Below are 19518 nucleotides of genomic sequence, written 5' to 3' on the forward strand. Positions count from 1 at the left end.
TCTGACCCACAGGGAAAGTGATGAAAGAAATAAAAACTGAAATAAATCATTCTCTCTACTATTATTCTGACATTTCACATTCTTAAAATAAAGTAGTGATCCTGACTGACCTAAGGCAGGGAATGTTTTCTTGGATTAAATGTCAGGAATTGTGAAAAACTGAGTTTAAATGTATTTGGCTAAGGTGTATGTAAACTTCTGACTTCAACTGTACATTAACTTTTGTGCGCAAAGCCCTCAGATATCCCAATGGCAATGTGTTAGTATGGCAATGATTGTTTCAAGCAGTGAGAAGCACCACAGTGAAGCTATTTCACAAATGTACTTTCCGGCAGAGGCAATTGGTTAATCAGTGAAGCTGCTTGCTCTGGTAGTTAAGAATAAATACAACCTAGTGTTAGCACAAGTCAAGGTCAACAAAGATACTCAGGAATTTTGCCCGCATCAGCTCATGAATGGGATTGAGGTCTACATATGAGCCAATATATGCAAAATTCCAGATCACAACACACAAAGTTCACCACACAACCTATCAGCAATGTGATTTCTTCCCCGCATCACAAATGAATTTTCAAAATTACAACTGATCAGCTGATGGATTAGTATATAAAGGCCAAGCATCCAGAGAACACACCAAAATCGGCAATGCACTGATGATCTCTCCTCATATGGTGATGAAATGTTTACTAGTAATTTGCCAAGATCAGAGAACAACTCAGTCCAACCATATCCTGAAGGATCTCTGACTTCTGAGGACTTTCACTGGCTTTCAAAAAGTTATCATGTAAGCTAGAAATTTTTGAAATTCAGTTGTTAGAACAACTGGGGAAAATGCCAAACATGTCATAAGCATTTCCATTTGGCTTTGCTTCCTTGAGAAATGGAATATTTGTTGCACTCATGAAAAGCAAATGGCATTTCTATTACAATAACTACTTTCAGCTTTCAAAACTCAGAATCATAGTTAATGCGCTTAAGAACTAATTCAAGTGTAGAATCAACTAGACGTGATAAATCTAGTTTATCGGTCTCTTGAACCAGTGCAGATAACTTATCTCAACTCCGACACGAGAAAATCTTCAGATGCCGGAAATTCAAGCAACACACACAAAATGCTGGTGAAATGCAGCAGGCTAGGCAGCATCTATAGGAAGAAGTACAGTCAACGTCTCGGATCAGGACCCTGACGAAGGGTGTCGACCCGAAACATCGACTGTACTTCTTCCTGTAGATGCTGCCTGGCCTGCTGCTTATCTCAAGTTTGAACTGATCCCACAACCTATGGGACTCACTTTCAAGGACTCTACAATTCATGTTCTCAATATTATTTATTATTTAATTATCTATCTATTTTTAAATGGCTTTTTGCACAGTTTGCCTTTTGCACATTGGCTGTTTGACCATTTTTGTTTGTGTATAGTTCATTGATTCTATTGGGCTTTTTTTGTGAATGCCTGCAAGAAAGTGAATCTCAGGGTAGTATATGCTGACTGACATACTTTGATAATAAATTTACTTTGAATTTTGAAGAGTTATGAAATCTCTGGAATATATCTGGTGCTGGGTGAATTGGTATTTCCATTTAGGCTAATTTCTTGTGAAGCATTCTTTGTCAGATTTGAATCTGGGTTTCAGTCACTGAGAATGACTTTTAATTCTGTGATGCACAAAGTAAACTTATTATCAAGATATGCATAAGTTACCATATACTACCCTGAGATTTATTTTCTTGCAGGGATTTACAGAAATAGAAATACAATAAAACTTACCAAAAAACTCTATATAAATAGACAAAAAGTGGTAAACAACCAATGTGCAAAAGAAGACAAACTGTGCAAATAGAAAAATAATACTGAGAACATCAGTTGTACAGAACAGAGTGTCGGTTGTAAAATCCATTCAGAGCTGTGGTGATTGAAGTTAACCATGCCAAATCAGGAGTCTGATGGCTGTGTGGTGATAACTGTCCCTGAACCTGGCAGTGTGGGACCTAAGGCTCCTGTACCTCCTGCCCAGTGGTAGTAGTGAGAAGGAACGTGGTTCAGATGAATAACTGAACACAGTTATTATCTGTGTGGATTGCGGTTTCTTAGCAAGAGAAATTGATTTGAAATCTTGTAGATGGTCATGCACACTTGGCTCTGTATCAGAAACTCTGGCTTGTTCAAGGACAGTTCACACAGAAGCCATGAGTGTTACGAACTTCCTTGTGAATTATATTTTAGAGCACACCAGGTCAGAGATATCCAGGCTCGCTAATCACCAGGGACACGCCACAACTTCTGCTTTCCTGTTGTGGAAAGTGGGACCTTGGAGACAATAAAAGCTGTGACCAGGAACATCTCCACAAAAAAGCAAGAAGTGAACCTTGCTGTCATGCGTTCCCTATCACTTACGACAGAAGTAACAAGTACTAATAGCATCAAGGAGTCTTCAGATATTTCACTTTCTTTATCCTGGAGGATGGTGCACTTCAGGGTTGTAGGGATTGAAGCTGAGGCCTGGAACAGATCAGCTTTGACCATTTTGAATTGAGACCCAAGCTGGAGGGGCTGAGTGGCCTACTCATCCTGTTTTTTTTTTGTGATTTGGATAAACCCCTCACCGAATCATTTCTCTCTCCATGCCCACCTTGGTTCTGGCTCTCAACTCACAGGCTTACTTTCAACAGTAGCATGTTTAGTCTTCATTCTAGTTATTTAGCCATTTCTAAATAGTGCCAAAGTGTGGATGACATTAGCTGTCTGGGTGATTGTGAAATGAAAATGATTGAAGTCACTGTACTCAAAACCCTCACAGTCAATTGAGAGAGATCCACCCATCTCATCAGCTGAGTTTGGACCCAAATACCGAAGATGAAATAACAACAGAAATACTGACAGTACTTAGCAGACTCAGCTAAATTAACATAGAACACTTAAACAATAGTACAGGCCCTTCCTCTGCACCCTCTCTAAAGCTTCTACATCCTTCCTATAATGAGGGAACCAGAACTGAACGCAATACTCCAAGTGTGGTCTGTCCAGAGTTTTACAGAGCTGCAACATCATCTCTTAGCTCTTTAACTCAACCCCCAGACTAATGAAGTCCAAAACACGCCACACCTTCTTAACCACCCTATCAACTTGCATGGCAGATTTGAGTGATCTGTGGACATGGACCCCAACATCCCTCTGTTCCTCCACACTCCCAAGAACCATGCCCTTAACTCCCGAGTTCTAACTTGAAATTTGATTTTGGAAAGGACATTGACTTCACACTTCTCTGGAGTGAACTTCTCAGCCCACCTCTGCATCCTGTCAATGTCCCATTGTATCCTAAAAACAGAAATGCTGAAGATACCTAGCAGGGTCAGTATCATCAGGTAGGTGAACCTTCATCAAAATTATTTTTTCTCCTTTACAGTTCTGATGAAGGGTTATTGACCTGAAACGTTATTTCCCTCTCCTCAGATGCTGCTTGGCCTAATGGATGCTAGCTTTGCCTGCTCTTATTTCAGATTTCCAGCACCCACAGGTTTCTTGCATTCCTCTTTGGAGATAACACCTTAGGAGGTTCATGCAGATCCTGTCAATTCAGATTTAAAATGAAGACTTAATTAATAAGTAGCACAAGCTATGATATCTCGGCACCTTTCCTCAAGTATATCTTCCGAAGCACTCGTTGCTGTAAGGAATTTCATTTTGAGAGAGTTGCTCAAAGCACAGCAATAAATTATTAATATGTTTTACGGCTTATTTGATATAAGTATCATCGTCTTTGGTCATTGATACCCACTTAATTCAGACTTGCAAGTGATTGTTATGATGGGATTGGTGTTTCTTACAGTAGAAAGGCTTTGATGTATCTGTATAGTGTTGACTAAAGCTGTTGTGTAATCATTGGTTAATTAATGGAGTGAGGTATTATTGCTCGTTGTACTACAAGGAGCGACGATATGGTACAGATGAAAAATTACCTGCTGTTAACAAAGCTTTAAGTAACTTGAGTTGCTGACCTATTTTATACAGTGGAAGAAATGATTTTCCCTCACGAGTCAGTACATTAATCATTGCATGCCTTGTAAATTGAAAAAAAATGAAGTCAATGACAGAAACCTTGAGTTGGATGATATTGGCCAGTGAAATATTTACATCGTGGCTGGTGATGGAGGCTATGTAATTGTTGACATCCAGGATAGAAGACTGCTGTCTGAGAATGAAACTCCCTCGCATGTAAGGGGAAATGGGAATTTTTGGGGCCACATGTGATCAATCAAAACTCTACAGATTGGGCTGAGGTTAAACAAATATTAGTCATGTAAGAGTTGTTGTTTGCAGATAGGGCTCATCAGAGACATGAGAACGGAAACCTACAGAGAGAAAAATGAGGAGGTGCCTGAACTAAGTCCTTTCAGTGAGGTTAGTGGCTGGTATTTGAAATCATTACAGTTGATACACTGTAGATAATCCCTTTCAAGAGAGCTTAAGGTCAGGAACCGAGGAAATGAAGAAGAACTTCCATATGTCTCTTAAGGGCCTGTGTTCTTATCGTGGCAGTGTCAGAGAGTTCATCCGGGAAACTGCAGAACATCACATGGACAGTGACAAGCATTGAATTTCAGCTTTTAAATAGCAGCATTCCTTTCTGCAGGCCGTGTTTTCATATTGCACAAAGATTTATTAGTTGCAAGCAGAAAAGTTAACCTTGCGTATATATGAAGCCGGGCTGTTAAGATTAACCGAAGGGAATTCTTAGGGTGGACGGAGAAAAGCCATTTCCACAGGTTTGAATGCCAGGATGCAGTGCTGGTGACGTTGAGAGATGTGCGAGTGTAGACTTGGGACCAGGCCTTTCAAGAGTGAGATCGAAACGTTCTGAACTCAGAGACTCGCAGAAAATTGTCCTTCTGCAATTGATTATTAATTTTCATGGTTGATCAACTTTTACTTCAGTCCATTACCACTTATTGGGTTAAATTCAAAGTAAATTTTATTATCAAAGTACATGTACGTCACCATGAGATTCATTTTCATGTGGGCGTACTCGGCAAATTTATAGAATAGTAACTATAACAGGATCAATGAAAGGTCAACTGGAGAGCAGAAGGTGACTGGTCATTGGAGACAGTCCAGAGGAGGTTCATGAGGGTGATTCCAGGAATGAAGGGTTTAACATATGAGGAACTACTTGGCAGCTTTGGGCCCGTACTTACTGGAATTTTGAAGAATGCAGGGGGATCTCATTGAAACCTACCAAATGTTGAAAGGATAGATAAGGTAGATGTGAAGAGGATGTTTCCTCTGGTGGGGGTATCCAGAACTAGAGGGCACAGCCTCCAAATTGAGGGGTGACCTTTTAGAACAGTTGTAAGTAGGAATTTTTTTAGCCAAAGAGTGGTGAATCTGTGCAATGCTCTTCCACAGACTGCAGTTGAAGCCAATTCCGTGGGTATATTTAAGGTGGAATTTAATAGATTCCTGATTGGTCGGGACATCAAGGCATTTGGTGAGAGGGCGGGTGTATGGGGTTGAATGGGATCCAGGTTCAGCCATGATGAAATGGCGGAGCAGACTTGATGGGCTGAATAGCCTAATTCTACTCCTATGTCTTATGGTCTTAAAACAACATGTAAATAAATAGCAATAAATAATGGGAACGTGAGATAGAGTCCTTAAAGTGAAATCATTGGTTCTTGGAACATTTCAATGATGGGGCAATTGATTGTAGTTTTCCCCTTTTATTCAAGAGCCTGATGGTTGAGGGGCAGTAACTGTTTTTGAAGCTGGTGGTGCAAGAACGGAGGCTATTGTATCTTCTATCTGATGGCAGCTGTTAGGGCCTCAAAGTTTAAGCTGTTCAAATAAGAAGAAAATCTCTTGCAAAATAAATAATGTATGGACCACTTGTGTTGGTGAGCATATATCGAAACTCCTCATTTGGCATAAAGGTGTCCCTCAGAGGCTGGGGTTGAAGGACAGATGTTGGGACTTCGTTTCTGCTCATTGCTTGTACTGGATGTAGATTTAGAGTTGTTTCTGTTGATCCCAGCACAGATTTCTCTCTCTATGATTGGCCTGAGATTCCTGCAGAAATACAAGTAGTCATCAATTTCTGATCATTTCCCTTTAAACTTTGTCACATGTGCATCAAAACATACAGCGAAATGTGTTGTTTGCATTAAGTCAAATCAGAGGATTGTGCTGGGTGGCTATGTGTCTGGTACCGACATAACAAGCCCATAAATCACTAACACCAACCATGTGTCTTTTTTCTTTGGAAGATGAGAGGAAACCAGAGCACCCAGAGGAAAACCATACTGTCACAAGGAGACTGTACAAACTCCTCATATAGACAATGGCGGGTTTCGAACCCCAATCTTACAGCTGGTGCTTTAAAGCATTTGTCTAACCACGTACTGGATTTCCCACGTTAAATTCTTGTGCCCAGATTTTCTTGCTGACAAACCAGGAAACACAATGGATTAAAATCATGAACATCACAAGCTTTTGACTTTTAACACTGGTTTGAGTAGTAGTGAGACTTAAGTGGAATAGGCTTGATTTCACAACGTATTGCCTTGTACCCAGCTTGTTAGCAAGACCATTTACTGACCTGTCTGGAAGCAGTTGCAGTGGTAATAAACTGACATGCAAGATGTCTGCTGTCATTAAATGAGTTGCTCATCTAAAATCGTAAGTGCCCTTGTGTTGGTAGATGGATTGGTAATTATTTAACACTGTGTAGAGTCAAACACAGCAATTCATTCTGGCAATCTTTATCTAGCTCCTTCCAGTTGTGGAATTGCTGGAAGTTTAATGAGAAGAGCCAGATTTCTCCAGGGACGACCCAGTTGTACTGGGTGCCATGTTGCTAAGTGGTACATGAGAGGGAAGGCCTGGGACACAGCCTAACCTGGGCTTCAGGCTTCAGTGGACCACGTGCACTTGTTGTGCACCTTCAGGCAGCCTCAGAGAGACGCTTGAACTTTTAAATGGTATGTACAAAGGAATTGATGACTGTGCAAACGCGAGGAAATCTACAGTTGCTGGAAATTCAAGCAACACACACAAAATGCTGGTGGAACACAGCAGGCCAGAGAGCTTCCATTGGAAGAAGCACAGTCGACATTTCGGGCCGAGACCGTTCATCAGGACTAACTGAAAGAAGAGATAGTAAGAGATTTGAAAGTGGGAGGGGGAGGGGGAGATCTGAAATGATAGGAGAAGACAGGAGGGAGAAGGATGGAGCCAAGAGCTGGAAAGTTGATTGGCAAAAGGGATACAAGGCTGGAGAAGGGAGAGGATCATGGGACAGGAGGCTAGGGAGAAATAAGGGGGGAGGGGAGCGCCAGAGGAAGATGGAGAGCAGGCAAGGAGTGATTGTGAGAAGGACAGAGAGAGAAAAAAAAAGAGAAGAAAATTTTATTGTGGCTGAAGGAGGAACAACACCTTATATTCGGTCTGGGTAGCCTCCAACCTGATGGCATGAACATTGACTTCTCTAATTTCCGTTACTGCCCCTCCTCCTGTTCTTACCCCATCCCTTATTTATTTATTTATTTATTCATTCATTCATTCATTCATTCATTCATTCATTCATTTATTACTTTTTACTTTTTCCTTTTTCTTTTTTCTCTCACTGTCCTTCTCACAATCACTCCTTGCCTGCTGCTCTCCATCTTCCTCTGGCGCTCCCCTCCTAGGGTTGCCAACTTTCTCACTCCCAAATAAGGGACAAAAGTAGCAGTCAAATATGGGACACTTGTGTTTACCCCGAGAAAGACTACCATGACCATGAAGCCTTGCGCGGACACCTGTGTGAGCATACATGTACGTGTCGATTTTTTTTCTACAAATCGGTTTTGGCTTAATCTTTCCGATTCTGCTTTTACTATATGTTACTGTTATCTTAAGCTTTATGTGTTATTTGGTATGATTTGGTAGGTTATTTTTTTTGGGTCTGGGAATGCTCAAAAATTTTTCCCATATAAATTAATGGTAATTGCTTCTTCGCTTTACGCCATTTCAGCTTACTAGCGGTTTCATAGGAATGCTATACCTCAGCGGGGGAAATACGGGACAAGTGCGGCCCTGAATGGGACAAACCAATTTAGCCCAATATACGGGATGTCCTGGCTTATACGGGACAGTTGGCAACCCTATCCCCTCCCCCTTTCTTTCTCCCTAGGCCTCCCGTCCCAAGATCCTCTCCCTTCTTCAGCCTTGTATCCCTTTTGCCAATCAACTTTCCAGCTCTTGGCTGTATCCCTCCCCCTCCTCTCTTCTCCTATCATTTCGGATCTCTCCCTCCCCCTCCCACTTTCAAATCTCTTACTCTCTCTTTTTTCAGTTAGTCCTGACGAAGGGTTTCGGCCTGAGACGTCGACTGTGCTTCTTCCTATGGATGCTGTCTGGCCTGCTGTGTTCCACCAACATTTTGTGTGTGTTGATTGATGACTGTGTCTTGCATGGGACCGTGTTGCCTGTAGCTTTATAACAAACACCACACTTCCTGCCTATTGTGGAAACTTCCTACCCAGCTTGTGGGGGAGCAACTGAGTGAAGTCTCCATCGGTCAAGGTTGACCATGAATGCTGCTACCAAGCCATCTACTTACATGAGCCAGGGCAGTACAATATGGAGAGCAAGCCGTTGCCCGTGTAGCAGCCTTCCCCTCTCCATGCGTCTGATGAACCCAAAGAAACAGCAGAGACCAATACAGTTTGGCACCAACAGCATCACAGGAGTTGCCAGTCAGTGTTGAACTCAACATAGGTCTGCCTTAGGGACTCCAGCCCCAGGTTTTTCCCTCTGAGTTTACTCCCGAAGCCCTCCCCATGAGTGGGTATAGCCACAGGGCAGCGGAGGTTTGAGACCAGAGTTTTCCTTCTCCTCGATGAGCTGCCAACTACGGCTGACGAGCTCCATCTGGGGGAACAGGTATCCATTTAGCACCTTCCAATTGAGTGTAGCACTGGTGAAATTTTGGGTTGGTCTTTATTGTCACAATGGAAGGGTTGAGTGTTCAGTATGTACATAGAAATCAACAATGTAATAAGAGCAAAGGATTTTAATTTCACTTTTAAGGCCAGACAGAAAATAACATTCCAGTTTCATGGTGAAAAATGAGAAAAACGATAGTTGGAGTTGTCAGAGAACACTACAGCACAGAAACAGACCATTTGCCATCCTTGCCAAACTATTATTTATATTTATTTATTGCTTATTTATTTATTATTATTTTTTCTTTTGTATTTGCACGGTCTGCACATTGTCCACCCTGTTGTGTACGGTCTCTCAGTGATTCTATTTTGTGTCTTGGACTTACTGTGTACGCCCATGAGAAAACAAATCTCAGAGTTGTGTATGGTGACATGTATGTACTTTGATAATAAATTTACTTTGTACTTTGAATTGTATTTAAGTACTGATCAAAGCAATGCCCGCATTCACTTAGTTTCTAGGAGTAAGTTTTCAAAATTGCCTGATGTATTTTCTTTCCTGTGGGTAACATCTGTCTGTTTGCCTGTAGTATTCAGTAGTGTAACCAGGTCATTTTTCAAAGGAAGACAGATGTGATCTTCAGGTAGTGTTGGTAATTATCGCCTGTGTAACATACATAGCTAAATAGCCTGCTGGCTCTCACTGACAATAATTTCAGGCTAGACTGAATGCAAAGCAGTATGTTATTGGAACAATCTGGATTTAATTACAAAGCACTGTTCAGCGATTGCAGTAAAAAGGTTTACATTTTTTGGGGTCTTACAGTTTACGTTTGAGCTTGGAGAACTAATTTAGTTCGAACATTTAATGTTCAACATTCTGAGCATCATTCTCTGTTACCCAACAAATGATGTGGTTTTTACAAAAAGAGTGTCGTCTGGTACGACCTGATTAACAAATTCCAGTTGGCACAAGACGAACTCAATTTTGTCACTAATTAAACCTGGCATGTGAACTTAAGAATATACTTTGATGTACTTGCTCTCTGAAACTTAGCTCTGCTTCATGCAAATAACCGATTGTAAGGCACAATTAAGTCAATATGTAATGCTCTATTTCACATCAGACAGAGGCTTTTAACAGATATGAGCTCATCAGTAGCTTCTATGCTCAGGATACATAAAATAACCTGTGGAGACTCAAGGCTTTGTTTATTTTGGTAAAGACATCAGTGAAGATCTCAGCAAAAAGGCTCTGCAAGATAGCAAAGGAAGATTTTTACTTTATTTCTTGAATAAATAGAACAATCTCTTATCTTTGTTTTTTCTGAGGGTTTTTTGGACAATGCTTATGAATCCTTACATCATATTGTAAAAATTACCCATATCAGAAACGGGTTTAATATCACTGGCGTACGTTGTGAAATTTGTTCTTATGCTGCAGCAGTACATTGCAATACATATAAATAAAACTGAATTGCAGTAAGTATATATATAAAAATGTAAATAAAATAGTAAAATAAGTAATGCGAAATAAAATAGTGAGGTAGTGTTCATGGGTTCAATGTTATTCAGAAATCTGATGGCAGAGGGAAAGAAGCTGTTCCCCGACTGTGTGCCTTCAGGCCTCTGTACCTCCTTCCTGATGGTAGCATTGAGAAGAGGGCATGTCCTGGGTGATGGGGGTCCTTAATGATGGATCAACTTTTTTTTTTTAACCCATATTAAGATATTGTTAAAAAGGACACTTCGTCTTCAGGTTTGGCAGATTGATGTGTGGCTGCTGCTAAGTCCTTCCTAGTGAAGGACATCGTACTGTTACCCCTTCAACTCAAACCAGGTTCCTGCATTGTAGCCTGAGTAAGGAGGCTTCTAACCTGAATCATTACAAGATGATGTGCCCCTCTGACTGACAGGAGATTTGCCTCAACTCCTATCTGATTACATGGTGTCAGTAAACGCTGCAGTACATGTCTTCCGATAAAGCAGCAGTTCTCGCTTTGACAACCTACATTCATGGAGGCTGCAGATCCCAAGCTATGGGAAATTCCTCATGGTCAGGTGCAAGCAAGGTTACTCCAAAAGGGCTCAGTCACCCCTTGACATGGTTGCTCCTTTAAAAGGGCATTGCATCAGCATTGCATTGTGGGGAGAGGGGCTTGTGTGAGACCTTGCAGTAATACTTCTCCACTCACAAACTCCTAAATGTTGGGCACTAAAGTTGACTCTTCTATTTCGGATTCAAATTTATTTCTCACATATACGTCAAAACCTACAGTGAAATGCATTGTGTTAGCAACCAGCAGGACCTAGCGATTTGCCAGCGGCGGACCACAAGTGTTGCCGTACATTCCAGCGCCAACAAAGCTTGCCCATGATGCTCGGCAGAATGGCACAGAACACAGCACACAACAAAGTGATCATTAGCTCCTGTATTGCATGACAAGCAGAGGAAATTTCTGAGAAGACAGTGGATTACAGGGAGAGAGAATTGAGAGAGGCCTGTGTGGAGATGTTGAAGGGGGCTGTGGTAGGGATGCACGTCAGTTGAATGTAGAGTTAAGATTGTACGTCATTTGCTAACACTGTCCATTTTGCCGAGAGGGTGAGAGTTAATTTTGAGACTTGAGGATCTTGTCACATGGAGAAGAATTCTTGCCCTCTGTTCAGCACTTGCACTGGGAACACCAGACTGCAGAGGCTGGGCTCTGAAACAAAATACAAACTGCTGGAGGAGCTCAGCAGTTCACAGAGGGCAAGCATCTTTAGAGGGTAATGGACAGTCAATATCTCGGGCCCAGATGAAAGGTCTCTTTCTGAAACGTCGACTGCTTGACCTGCTGAGTTCCAGTAGTTGGCTTTCAGCTGTTTTACTGTTCTACATAAATTATTTCCCTCAGCTGATGTACCTGAGGGCAGAGTATGAAGTTGGGTTAGTTCTGGGCTGGGATAACACTCATTTCTATTAATATTCTAATTATTTTTGCCAAATGTCAATTTATGTTGAAGGTTTTTAAAAAAACAGATGCAAGAAATCTGAAATAAAAACAGAAAATATTGGAAACGCTCAGCAGGTCAGGCAGCATCTGTGGAAGGTAAAACAGAGTTAAGGTTTCAGGTCAAAGATGCTTTGTCAGAACTGGGAAAGAGATTTTTGAAAATTAGCTTTTAAGTAGCAGAGCCAGGTATAGGGAGGAAGGGGTGAAATGGACTATCTCTTTTGAACTCTTATTTAAAACATACTGGAAATTACAGTGTTAATGTGTATGGAGCATTTTATGACTCTGAACCTGGACTCACTGGAGTTTAGAAGAATTAAAGGGGGTTGGAATCTTATTGAAACCTAGCAGTGCGATCACTCATTTTGAGTATGATGATCTCCTGAGGGTTTATTCCCTTAATGGAGAACACCTGTGCATTGCTTTGTTTAACATGGGGAGGCTAATTCATGGGCAACCACCACGTGGTCCTTCAACAATCGGGGCCAGGGTCCAATGACACGGAATGCAAGTTGTCTGGGGACCCTTCACTACTGCAGCCTTCCTCCACCTTCATTGTCATTGTGATGGGTCATTATCATCTGTCAGCTCCACCACTGAGGTCTTGGCTGGATCACTCTTTGTCTGGATCTGCCCACTTGACCTTACTGCCATGGGTGACCCTACCAGGAGCTCAGCTCCAGACAACATCAATCTCAGGAACTCTCAGACCCCTCCACCACAACAAGGTGCGGATCCTTGGAGAAGATTGGAGAAACTTATCAAATATTGAAAGGCCTAGATAGAATGGATGTGGAGATGTTTTCAGTAGCCAGAGGGCACAGCCACAGATACAAGGACATTTCTGTTTAAAACAGAGGAATTTCTTTAGCCAGAAGGTGGTGAATCTGTGAAATTCTTTGCCACAGTCAGCTGTGCAGGCCAAGTCATTGGGGATATTTATAGTGGAGGTTGCTAGGTTCTTGATTAGTGAGGGCATCAAAATTTACAGGGAGAAGGCAGGAGAATGGAGTTGAAAGGCATAATATATCAGGATGGAATGGTGAAGGAGACTCACTGAACTGAATAGCCAAACACTGCTTCTGTGTCTTATGGACATTGACTTCTGTTGGAATCTCCAAAGAAAATTACTTTGGTTTATCTACTCCACTGATATTTCTTTTGCTGCCGGTAACAGTGTATCATGAATTACTGGTTGACAGAGTCAATTCACAACCCAAATCTCCTACAACAGCTGCATGACTGGGCCGTGATGTCAGCTCTGTTGTGGGAGACAACTAACCTGCAAGTCGATCATGGCTATATAAAAATTCATTTGAAACACCTGTTTATGTATGAGAACAAAGGAGTCAGCTAACTATAACCTGAGAAAATTGATAGTTTGTCAAAGTATAAAGAAGACAACTTCCTAATGATACTGAAGATTGGTTTGCACCAGTAACAATGATCAGATTAGTTTTCTCATTTTTTTTTAGAATATAGGTGTAATCATTGGCACGGTGAGTCTATATTAGCTAAGAGGAATCCCATCAATCACAATTGCATTCCTTCAATTATTTCCATGAAACCTATTTCCTCTCCACTAAAACTTTTGCCCCCCCTCCACCTACACTAAGGAGTAATTTATAGATCAGACCTCACGTCTTTGAGGAAACTAGAGCGCACACATTAGCTTAGGAAACTTAACATTTCAGGGCACATCCTGTTGAATCTTTACCAAGGCATCATTGAGAATATTGTGATCACCTCCATCACCGTTTAGTTTTCTGCCACCTCCTCCCTCTCCAAGTCCAGGCTGCAGTGAGTGATCTGCTCAGTGGAGAAGATCATTGTCTGTCAGCTACCGACATGAGAAGACCTGTTCATCGCCAGAACAAAGAAAAGAACTGGAAAAATTACCACCTAGCAGTCACCTATTGACCAGGGAAATACTGCAAGTCCATCACCACCAGAACTACATGTAGTCTCTGAAGCTTCTTTCCTGTAGGTATCCAGCTTCTCAACAAAACTCACTCAGACGTAACACCCTAACCGTCCGTGTATAACATCCATTCAGTGGTCTTTCCTGCTGTCCTTGTTCTCTTGATAATTATTGAGTCTGGTCATATGTTCACATTTATATTAAGTTTGATGTTTACACATGTGACATTCTGCAAATCGTTGATTGCTCATGGCTGTTTGCACTATTGCTTTGTAAATTGTTGGTTGCTATTGTGTATCTGTTCCGGCATTATCCTGTGTTTTATGCTTGGCACTGAATCACAATTGTCTCTGGTGTGTTTCATATATTGGCAATAAAGTCATTCTGATGCTGCAGAAACCCACACAGTTACATGGAGAGCGTGCAGACTCCATGGAGTTTACTTATTTATTATTTATCGGGATACAACGTGCAGGAGGCCCTTGGAGTTGTGCAGCATAACAACCTACTGACTTAACGCCAGCCTAATCATGGGACAATTTACAATGACCAATTAACCCACCAACCAGTAGGTCTGGGCTGTGGGAGGAAACTGGAGCACCTGGAGGAAACCCAGGTGAGAACGTATAAACTCCTTGCGGGCAGCGTCGGAAATTGAGCCCGGGTCGCCTGTGCTGCAAAGCTTTGTGCTAACCTCTACGCTACTCTGCTGTACTGTGAGTCGAGAATTGTGCATGAGATGCAGGAGCTCTGAGCCAGTATCTCTGTGAGCTGCTTACTGTGCTGCCATCCGGCATGGAAACAGGAAGTTTGGCCCACAACCTCTGAGCCAAATGTTAAAATATCTGTTTACTGTAATCCTACACTAATTACACTTTATCTTCCCAACATTTCCATCAACCCACCAAGTTCTGTTGACCCGTTTACATATCAGGGCAATGTACTGCAGTTAATTAGCCCACCAACCCACACATCCTTGGAACATGAAGGAAATGGGTACCTGTGCAGTGACAGGGAGAGTGTGCATGTTCTACACAGAGTGCCCGAGGTCAGGACTGAACCTTCCTCTCCGGGGCTGAGAGGCTGCATCTCTACTAGATACGCCACTATGCTACCCTTCTTGTATAAGTGTAGCTCTCCTTGAATAAAATCTGTTTGGGCAGAATGCTTGGAGTTTTGTCAAACAGTTTTTCTGTGATCATTTTTAAAATTAAGCATCTGTTGTTCATAGTTACAATGAACATCAGTTCACCTGCTTTCCCCCACATTCTTTCTTCAATTTTGCAAAAAAACAAATGTTACTCTCCTTTGGTAGTTTATCTTTGCATGGATATTTGAGTCTATTTCTAGCTGAATCACATGGATTCTTTCTCTGTTGCATTTATCTTGTACATTCCACAGCATTTTGTAATTGGGTTACAGTAACCATTTTCAATCATTAGTAAATATTATGCATAGTGCAAATGTCCTTGGGTCGTTCCTCTCAAGTTGGAAGTCTGCCTTGCCTTCTCCAGTCTATGTGACCTACAGTGAGCAGACCAGATTTCCATGCTCCTTCGGGTCTCGTTTAAATTCAGGAAAATTTAAAATATATTTTGTTCTCAGCTTTGCCAGATGCCGCTTGGAACTGAGGAAAGTAACATTGGGCACCACTTTAAAGGCGGTCTGAATTAGATACTGATTAAAGTCATGGCATTTGTGAGTTATGCTGCTGGTACTGCAATATTCAGTGGAAAAGGGGTATTTTGATTTTAATGCTAGTGAGCTGGCAAACTTTTAACTAGTTATCATAGAGAAACAAATTAATGTGTCATCAAGGGAATGGCGGCGTAAGGAAAAGGTCTCCCGACAAAAAAGAAGGTAAACTGCCCCATAATCGAATTTAGACAAATACTTAATATTGCATAACTATATTAATAAAAGGGGCAAGGATGATGTCTAAGAACAAGATTAAAAAGTCCGCTCCGAAGGCTGATAAACATAAAGAGACGCAGCAAGGCGACGGGCCTAGCTCCCCCACGGCAAGCCAGGATGGAGATAATGAGGGGGAATCGGTGACTCTGTCCTTGATTCTCAGAGAGATTCGCGAGTTCCGACAAGATAACAGCAAACAGCTGGAAGATATTAAAGGAGAAATAGTAAAAACTAACTCACGGATAGATGAAGCCGAAGCGAGGATTGTTGGAATTGAAGAGAAGCTACAAAACGCAGAGGAGGTGATAGCAGAAATGCTGAAGCTGCAAGACCAGCTCCAGTGGAAACTAAAAGATCAAGAAGGCCGCTCGAGAAGGGAAAATGTGAGGATTTACGGAGTTCCCGAAAGAACTGAAGATAAACCCGGATTGATGATTCCCTTCGTGGAGAAGCTACTTAGAGAGAACCTTGATATACCGGCCGCAAAAGACCTACAGATAGAAAGAGCTCACCGCGCGTTGGCACCAGAGCCTCCAACAGGCACCCAGCCCAGATCGATTCTGGTCAGATTTCTGTTACAGAACGAAGGAAGAGGTGCTTAAAAGGGCATGGCAAAAGAAAGGTTTCATGTGGAACAACTGTAAAATCAGTTTAGACCATGACTACGCACCGGGGATTCTTGCCAGACGGAAGGAATATACGGAAACACGGGGGGTCCTGAAGGAAAACAACGTCAGATTCCAGACCCTGTATCCAGCTCGGCTGAGAGTCTTTTACGATGAAGGGACAAAAACTTACGCTACGGTGGAGGAGGCAACGTTGGACCTGGCGGACCGGGGACTACCTATTAAAGTTATCACCCAACCGGAGTCGCTACTGGAGAGGATTCGGCAGAAGTCGTGGCAGTTAGTGGGGCGAGGACACTCCACTCGAACCAGAGTGTCAAACTACAAGGAAAAGCTGCAAATATTCAGACGCGAATGTACAGAGAATACAGATTAATTAAGAGAAATGACTGAAAAGAGTAAATCGGACTTAAAGGTAAAATGAAAACTGGTAACTGGAAATAAACTAGACGGAATAACTTGAATGATAGCAATATGGTCGAGACATAAATAGGAGAAAATTCTCTATGATTATTCAGACTGCTGAGGGCCCTCTAACACGGTGAAAATAGAGGTTATCCCTCTGAACTGAGGCAGGTCGGTGCTCAGGCCTCACTGTGGGAAGTCGGGAAAAATTTTCAAATGTTGCACGTTTAAAAATGTCTAGGGTGTGGTTATATGTCTTGGTTTACTGTTGAGAAGGGATTGCTTACTGTTTGGTTAGAAAAGGAGAGTTTTTTTTCTACTAGAGAAAAATGCAAACTGAATTGGTAAAAATAATTTCCTGTAATGTTAATGGGGTTTTGAATCCAATTAAAAGAAATAAGATTATGTCTAAATTGAAAAAAGAGAGGGCACAAATAGCTTTCCTCCAGGAAACACATATGAGCCAATCTGAACATGGAAAATTGAAAAGAATGGGCTTTAAGCATGTATTTTATTCATCATATAAATTGAGTCACAAAAGAGGGGTAGCTACTTTAATATCAAGTACTCTTAATTATGAACATATTTCAGAGACTACAGACAAAGAAGGACGGTTCGTAAAAATCACAGGAAGAATAGAAGGTACAGAAATAACATTGCTGAATGTTTATGCTCCTCCAGGTTGTGAATGGTCATTTTATAGACACATTTTTGACCTAATGGTCAGTTCTCAAGGGGTAGTAATTTGTGGAGGGGATTTTAATATTAGATTAAATCCTATATTAGATTCTTCAAGAATAGTTACTCAGAATAAACCTCTGACTCGGAAAGTGAATTCATTGATGGAGGAGTTGGGAATTATAGATGTCTGGAGGGAATTACACCCTACTAGTAAAGATTATACATATTACTCTTTCCCTCATTCAGCCTATTCAAGGGTAGACTATTTCTTTATTTTAATACAGATAGACTCAGGATAAAAAACTGTAATATTGCAACAATTGATCTGTCGGATCATAGCCCAGTCTCTATGTCTCTAATCCTGGAAAGGAAAATGAGGAAAACACCATGGAGGCTAAACTCACATATACTCAATAACCCAAAAGTAATGGAGAGATTAAGGGGAGAAATCAAAGAATATCTAGACCTTAATGACATGGGAGAAACATCACCAGTGATCTTATGGGATACATTGAAAGCTGTACTGAGAGGGAAAATTATTTCCAGTACCACTCACATGAAAAAAATCAATGCACAAAAATTAGCAGACCTTCAAGGAAAATTAAAACAACTTCAAGTTGTAGATAGCAACAAAAGTAATTCAAATCAAAAACAGGAAATTAGGAAATTGCAAAGTGAAATTGACGATATTTATACGTTGGAAACTCAAAGAAATTTTCTTTACCTGAGACAAAAGAATTATGAAGTAGGAGGTAAATCAGCTAGATTATTAGCATATAAATTACGAAAACAACAAGCAGACAATACAATTCATAAAATAAAGAATCCAAAGACAAAGCTTGTGGAGAGTACAATAGGGAAAATTCAAGAGAGTTTTGAAACATATTATTGAGAGCTGTACTCCCAACCCCAGGCCCCCAATGAGCCCTATATAGACAGTGTATTGAATTTTTTAGATCTACCTAAATTTACAGATTTACAAAATGAAAGTTTATTAGAACCAGTAACTGTCAAAGAACTGAACGTGGCCATCTCTAGGTTAAAGGCTGGAAAGTCCCCGGGTTCTGATGGGTTTACCTCAGAGTGGTACAAGTCCCTGAAGACACAGTTAGCCCCATTACTACTTAACACCTTTAATTGGATCTTGCAGAGAGGAGAAAATCCACCTTCCTGGAGAGAAGCGATTATTTCAGTTATTCCTAAAGAGGGTAAAGATAAACTAGAATGTGGCAATTATCAGCCAATTAGTGTTCTTAATTTAGATTACAAACTATTTACATCTATATTAGCGCGCAGATTGGAAAAGTTTTTACCTGGCCTAATCCACTTAGACCAGACTGGATTTATTCAGCAAAGACAAACACAGGACAACATAAGGAGAACTCTGCACATATTAGAACAGGTTAATAAGAACGAGACAGAGACAATGGTAGTAGGATTGGACGCTGAGAAAGCTTTTGATTCGGTTAGTTGGGCATTCCTATACAGAGTGTTAGGAAGATTCGGCTTTCAAGAAAAGTTTATTAAAGTAATTCAGACTCTATATGACAGCCCTACAGCCCGAATTAAGATAAATGGGGACCTCTCTGACTCCTTCATCTTAGAGAGAGGCACTAGACAGGGATGCCCAATTTCTCCTCTCCTTTTTGCGCTATATATTGAACCGCTTGCCCAACTAATAAGACAGAGCGAAATCGTAAAAGGTATCAAGGCGGCAGGGATTGAACAGAAAGTGGCGTTATTCGCAGATGATGTTTTGGTCTATCTGAGTGAACCAGAAAAATCATTTATAGGATTGTTTACACTGTTGGATGACTTTGGGAAAATATCAGGTTATAAAATAAATGTAAAGAAAACGCAGGTTATGTCCCTAAATTATACACCATCCAAAAAGTTGCAGGATACATATGATCTTAAGTGGGAAGCTAAATCATTAAAGTATTTAGGAATAACCCTGCCGAAGGATCTTTCAACACTGTCACAGGTAAATTATGGGCCATTAATCTCAGAGATAAAAGCAGATATGCACAGATGGAATCTTATCCCCTT

At 41.1% G+C, this 19518-nt stretch overlaps 1 protein-coding gene across 3 annotated transcripts in view; it reads left to right on the forward strand.

Moving 5' to 3' along the window:
* Positions 1–19518, forward strand: part of lama5 (laminin, alpha 5) — a 374262-nt gene that overhangs the window by 125435 nt on the left and 229309 nt on the right. The gene's annotated exons all lie outside the window — the stretch shown is intronic.

The sequence above is a fragment of the Mobula birostris genome, chromosome 2 (genome assembly GCF_030028105.1).
Source record: "Mobula birostris isolate sMobBir1 chromosome 2, sMobBir1.hap1, whole genome shotgun sequence".
Lineage (NCBI taxonomy): Eukaryota > Metazoa > Chordata > Chondrichthyes > Myliobatiformes > Myliobatidae > Mobula > Mobula birostris.